Raw genomic sequence first — 7,301 nt, 5'->3', positions numbered from 1 at the left:
AATTACACCGAAACTCATCTAGAGGCATGTATTGTAATTTTAATCATCATATGACCCGTATGGACCCGCGCACCCTTCTTTTATATGCAAGTACATCCTATCTAGGTTGAGACAAAAATTTCGAAATCTTGAACTCTAATTGGTAAAATGTTCATTGACTGAGTTTGGTCGGGCCGGACCGGATAATAAGCACTAGTATGACCTCGAGCCAAAAGTTTACCTGTCCGGTCCTCCCATCCAGTCGATGAGTACATTTTACGTAATTTTTTCCTCTTTCGAAGTTATGCTGTTTGCCAATATGCCAATAAAACTCACAAGCAAAAACGAGATGCGCACGCTCCAAAAAATTAATTCGCACTTTAGTTTCATTAGGTTTACCATTCAACAAAAATCGCCTATATTTCATTATGTTTAAATGGTGACGATGAACGAAGATATATGCATTCGATTAAATCAAATTGAATGAATAAAAAAAAGGAATAAAAATTTTAGTTGACCTATGTAAGCGATCAAACCAAAAATGCCAAAGATGGTTAATGAAAAATAATGGTTACTTACAGCCTTATTGTCACAAGGTCAGGTAAGATAATAAAAGAGAATAGAAAAGACAGTAAAATCATAAATCAGCAAATTGTGTCTAAATTAACAATCGTTTTAGTTCAACAGTTAGCAATTCGAATAGACGATAAAATCATACTCACATACTGTATTGAGCAGTAACCAGGGGCAGAAAAGTAACAAAAAATGTTAGTTTAAGTGAGGAGAGTAATTTAAGAAAAGAATGCAGTAATGTTAAAAAACTAATCAATGAAACTAGGTTAAACACAAGGGATAAGAACTGGTATCACACTTTTGAAGGTTTATTGGGCTGGAGACTTAGAGGATGAATGACCAACAATTAAAGGTAACAATATGATAATATTTATGGACAACTGTTTGATGCGTGTCTTTCCACTTGTTCATTGAGGGACAAAGTTGTTTGCCAGGAATTGGTTTTCGATCTCAGAAGCGGACTTGTCAACAATGGCATTTTTGCTGAAAGGGAAGGAAGCTTGCAGTAATTGCCAGATTTTTATTTAATTTGCTCTTTTTCTACTTAGAAGTTTCCTTAATGTCAGCATGAACGGAGGAAAATGCCAATTTAGAAAATATTCTGGTGTACTGTCGATGTTGTATTTAATCATCCCTTTCTACATCGATATTTCAATTTTCTCAGTTTTCCGTCTCTGTTTCCTTAAACCCAGATCCCTGAAATTTGTATTTAATACATTATCTTCTGCTGACATTATGCTCTCTCTCTCTCTATCTCTCTCTCTCTCTCTCTCTCTCTCTCTCTCTCTCTCTCTCTCTCTCTCTCTCTCTCTCTCTCTCTCTCTCTTCCCCCCCCCTCCGTCCCCCTCTCTCCCCCTCTCATGAAAATCTTCCGCACCCTTTGTTCTTAGTTGTCCACTAAAGGCAAGAAAGACAGCGGCGCAGATGTGCCCGCAATGCAGCTGGTCATTCATGCTTTAATCATAAGAATATTCTTGAACAAACCAACAAACAAACAAAAACGAACAAAAGGAGGTGAAAACGTATCATTATCCTTAAAGTAATTAGTTCTAAGCTTTCACCTACCGCCTGATGTATTTACATGTATTGGATCCACCGAAGGCGATATCAAGAGCAAGGAAAACGATAGGGATAAGCAGAATTCAAGTATTATGAAACATTGCTTAGTTCAAGTAACATTTATAGTTAAAGTAGGCAATACTAACACATTTCCCATCAATCATCATAGGGGCTGAAAGCTAGCCTCGGTTATTCTTCATCAACTGTTCGAGATATGTCATTTATTTTGCTATTACAACGACTGGTATAAGAACATCAAATTCTCATCCTCATCCTCTCATCTTGTGTTTTGCTACTCATGCACGTTTGCGGTATTTAGGAATGTTATGGAAAGTGGAGCAGAAACAGATGTTATTACTAAATTATTAACTTCAGTAATCTAATCAAAAATCACTTACACGCTGGTGTATTTCACAGAGGCCGCACATGAGTAGAGAAAGCACAGAACGACAATTAAGTTAGGGAGATTAGATGAAAAATAAGTAAGCCAATAAATGAATTATTCATCGAATTATTTCGAAGCCTCAACATCCCCCACAGGGAACCCGTGGATCCGTTCAAATTTCAGCCCCTGGAGCTAAAATTGTGTTTCAATACCCTACCCAAGTGCTGTGCTTGATGGTCAATTTTTTTTAAAAGGCAAAATGAGCGATCCTGACATTCTATACATTTGCCAAGCCTTATAACCTAGACCTTGTTGACCTTTTCTCCGGAGCCATTCGTACCCAAAAGTGAACTCTTTATCTTAAACACCTCCACATTATAAGTTAAAACACTTGTATTTGACACTTCCGGTTCAAATTCCCACCCTAGCCGGGCGAGGCTCACATTCCCTAACCCTAGGCACGAACGATAGTTCCCCCACGGGGGAATGTTAAAGCTTTAAATTGATCGGCCCATTAATCAATAACTGAAAGAAAAGCGAAGCCATTTAGTATTGAAACGTTTTTTATAAAATGTGGTGTAATTGAAAAAAAAGGAGTATATTGTTTTTAAACGATTTTGATTTTCTTTCGGTGGAACCGAAGTAGGGAGAAGTCTTTCTTCAAGACCTTTACCGAAAACAAGTGTGGTTAAGTCTAAGATAGTGACACTTTGATATCCCCTTTGCAGAGAATAAGAAGGAAAAAAAATAACCCTTAACATTCAATGGACTCAAATCCACGCAAACTTACATTCAAAGTTAAATATGATGCCACAAGATAAAGCTATTTTTCTAATTTTAACAAGCATCTGTTGTTCAAAACAATGCAAAAGCAAAATTAAGTGAGTCCTGAAGGGAGGCTAAAGTAAATTATTCATTAAGGTTTAGGATTCAGTGTGTGACCTTGAAACATGGGTTATTGTCCAGGCCGAAACGCAAATCTCGATTTCTGAATGAAGTACAACGCCTCCTGATCTTTTCTTTTGTCGTTATTAGTTTTCAGCTGGTAGAAAGGGTATAGAATGGGAGTGGTTAGCAGCTTTTTGGTCATGTGACATGTTAGGAGTAACATCTACATTAAGAAATTGAAGTAGCACTTACCTCCTGATGTTTCCGAAGTGCAGTCCATGAAAAACATAGAGAAAGGAAAGAAAAGAAAATCACCGGCTATTACATCCCCGTGTTAACAAAGCATAGCAAAGTGGGAAGAGTAATGAGATATTTCCCATACAGTGCCAGAAATTTAGTCAAAATACTTAAATGCTTTTCTTTTGGACATGCAGGTTTTATTATCATAGTGAATGATGCAGCCGACTTAATCCTTCCCCTGTACTTTTTAAAAATTCCCAAAAGATATATATCAACTCCCTGACAGCAAAGGTACGCACTGTTTTATTTTTCATTCTCCTCCTGAAGAGGAAGAGCTATTGTAAGTCGTGTTGCAAAAACTTGGTGACCTGTGAGCACGTTCGCCAGGGCAAATAAAACAAAGCCGTTATATACAGAAACAAGGGTCCTCGCCCTGGAAACGTGAAATTAACAAACTATCCTCATTTCAAAACTTAATGGGAAAACATAAAACACATTGAGTTTTTTTAGTTAATTGTTTTTGTATATTAGAGACTTTCAACAGTTAGTTTTGTTAAAAAAAATATAAAAAAACTTTCTGAAAAAATTCCACGCCCACAAGCATGAATGCCTCAATCAGGTGGCTGATACGCTTTTCTGTGACAAAAGTGTGATTACCAATGCATTGAAATAATTACAGAAAAATATAAATGACATAGAATAAATATGTGATTAAATAAGCGAACATATTGTTTTTCACTTAAAAGTTAACAAATTAATAAAATATCCAAAAGATTACTTACGTTGAGCTATTATTTCCATGAGAATATTTCGTACATTAAGAGAAAAGAAAACAATCTCAAATTATGTAGTAACCAGGATTTGTTTATTGTATTTGCAATTGGAAAAAACAGAAACAATAGCAAAAACAAACAACTAAATAACTTAAAAGAAACTGAAATGGAAACTGAAGAAAAGCATACTACATTGTCAGTAGTAACAACAATAAGAACAAGCCTAATTCTGCCTATTCGGTCTATGCTATAGTAATTGTTATTAATTATTCGATTTATTAAATAAAGGAAAAGATAGAGATAGAGAGAAAAGGCGGAGAGACAGCTCTCAATATTTGTTTGTATCTCGACCTGATTACTACAGCACAACTTGACTTGTTAGCCATCAGCCTACAGGAAAGGCGACTGCACTATTTGGACAACGGTGACAGTGATAACAAACTTACGACACTGCTGTTCATCTGAACCATCGCCACAGTTATCTCTACCATCGCAACGTCTCCGTTTACTAAGACACTTTCCATTAGCACAAGTGAACTCGTAGTTTGTACAACTTCCTGTATTATAATACAAATAACTTCAATTCAAAGACAAAATATTGAGCCTGTGTATTTAAGGAAAGGAAAAGAACAAACAAAACCTGAAATAATCCTAAAAATTTAGACATACTTCTTAGCTTTGAAGTCAAAAACTGTAGGACAGTTATTTTCATCTCCTGCGCTAAATATGTTTGAACCGATAAGCAGACAAACAAGCAACTCGCAAGCTCTTGCTAACACAGATACCCTTTCTAAATTTTAATCTCTGTCGCCTACGTGAAAGGAGAGAGTTGCCGCTGACCCTCGGTCTTTCTGTGTCATTTTTTTCTTCTTTGACTTTTAGACTGATTTTGAAAAAGGAAGACAAGGACTCGGCATTATACTACTTTTGATATCATGAATATCCGTGAATTTTAGCTGTCTTGACAGAAAGGCTTTTTAAATATATATGAAAAAAAGATAAACTGAAATCGGTGAACATGTTTGATAAGTTCCTTTCGTCCATATCTCATACAGCCTCACTATCAAGCAGGAGGTGACCAGCTGACTTTGGTTTTTGTTCCGTTTTTGTTCCGTTTTTGTTGTTTCAATCCACTTCTTGAAATCATCTTTTAATACTTCAACACATCAAACTCTTTCCTCAGTGCAACGAACATTTGTTTTTCTCGGTTCCAGGTGTACGCAACCACTAACCTTACGTAATGCGCATGCTCTCCATTACGAATTTTCAAAATGGCGGACAGGCCAAAGAGGGAAATAAAAAAAACAAAGCCACTTTGCAATGAATACTCAACATACACCCTCGTTAGAAAGGCGAATCCACGGAAGAAAGATACAAACTGTATGATATTGAGATCGATATGATATTAAATCGATACCGAGGGCCCGTTTCCAACTTGCTAAGAAGTGCATTTAATTGCCTTCCGCCACGATTACTAGCTTTCTTGACAGCTTTCTGAAGACAGAATACTTTCTTTCTGAAGACTTCTGATATGCGGCTATTGATTATTACACCTCATATACCTGATTGCTCAAACACTTTGTTTACGATTATTGAAAGGACCGAACATGGTTCTCCGTACTCGTCTTTACATTGCTTTGAAATAGAATAGATTAGTAAGCCGAAACGAAAAATTAATCAGGGAAGTTTACGAAAAATCCAGAAAACAAGCTTAAAAAAGGCATTTATTTAGACCTCATACTTCCACGACCTTCACAAATCTTACTTGTGCGCTTTCTGAGTTTCCCGATCCCTCTCCTACTGCTTTCACGCTTACAAAAGAGGAAAAAATCAAACGGAGGAAGATACAACTGTTTTAAAACGCCATGTGACGAGGGTAAATCTGCTTTCTGTTCGACACTTTACAAATCAAAACAAAGGAAATTTGTTCCTCTTTTTGATTCTGGTGGTATATTTTTAACATGCGCCTGCGTAAAAGAGATATCGCCCGAGACCCTTCGCTCGGTCGTGTTTTGATCAAAAACGCCTTGTTAATTTTACGCAACCGCTCGGAGAAAAGGTAAAAATGACGAGGGAAAAACTTTACCTTCAAGTTAGAAAATTAGCGAAATAGAAAGCCAAAATATTATAGATTAATATTTCAGAGGTACATTGAGTGCTTTTTCAGTCGAGAATTCGCACGATGGTAAAACATTCGAAAATTACACTCGATTTGAGTGGGGTGTTGAAGTGGGCGTGGTCACCACATTCATGTTAAGACTATTTGTACCCCATGAGTTTTCCTCAACCTTAGATTTTCTATTGATAGTTACATGTAAATCAAATAAATGCAAGCGACGTGTTCAAAATATGCCATTCCTTTAATGCGGTTATCCGAGCAATATTACAAGGAGACGACACAAAGATAGATTTAGATTTATGATACTTACGGCCAGCTGATAGGCGCAGGTAAAACATGAAAGAAAAGGAAAAGTTACTCAATTGGTCTATTAGTATTATAAAAGTACCACTAAGCTCTATGAAATCTTGTGTATGGCGCACTGGCGACAAAAGTTTACGTGAGAAAGAAAAATCTACTCATAAGCTCTACATTAGCAATTTAATATCCCCCCTGTTGCGACCATTCGCGTTTTCGCCTTTTCGCGGTCAATTAATACAGTCAATTAAGGCAATGCCGATGGGTGCATGACTATATTTCTAGAAAAGCTTTTTTCAAATTAATATGCTAACGCTTGGGGAACTCAATATACTCGAGAAATCTTGAAGTGTTTATTCACTGCATGCATGTGTAATAATAGTTGCTTTAAAAATTTATCATGTATAGCATTTTACGTCGCAAAGTACAAATCATCATTTCTGGTCTCCCAACTAATGCGTTTGATTTTTTCCAACGATAAGATACAAAAGGAGTTCATCTCGTATATGAAATCGCCGCTATCTCATTCAACTAGTTGCAGTTTATTTCATGCGATTTTAAAGTGACTTTGACCATCACAAGAACCGTCTTCATGCCATAAAACTTCTTAATCTAAAGATGGCCCAATGTGACGGCATTCAACCAATAGCCAGTTCAGTTTTGTAAAACTACCTCTGCATGTGATTTACGTCACAGCTTAATTTCGCTGTGTTGGAGGTGTTCTTGCAAATGAGGGGTTCTTGGAAAATAAAGGTTTTTTTTTCTATATTTTTGAAAAGAGAGTTAGCCTTCCAGTTTAATATTACTTTTGAGAATAGCATTTTACGCTAAGCCCATATAAAGAATAAGAAGATGAACAGAAGTAAAAGTTACCTATCAACATCAGTACTTACTGCATTGTTCGTCTGATCCTTCACTACAGTCAGTGTCCCCATCGCAGCGGTAAAACTCTGGGATACACTTTTGTTGATTTGCACAAGCAAACTGA

Source organism: Pocillopora damicornis, chromosome 5 (genome assembly GCF_964200805.1).
Source record: "Pocillopora damicornis chromosome 5, jaPocDami1.2, whole genome shotgun sequence".
NCBI classification, from domain to species: domain Eukaryota; kingdom Metazoa; phylum Cnidaria; class Anthozoa; order Scleractinia; family Pocilloporidae; genus Pocillopora; species Pocillopora damicornis.
This window is presented reverse-complemented; position numbering follows the sequence as displayed.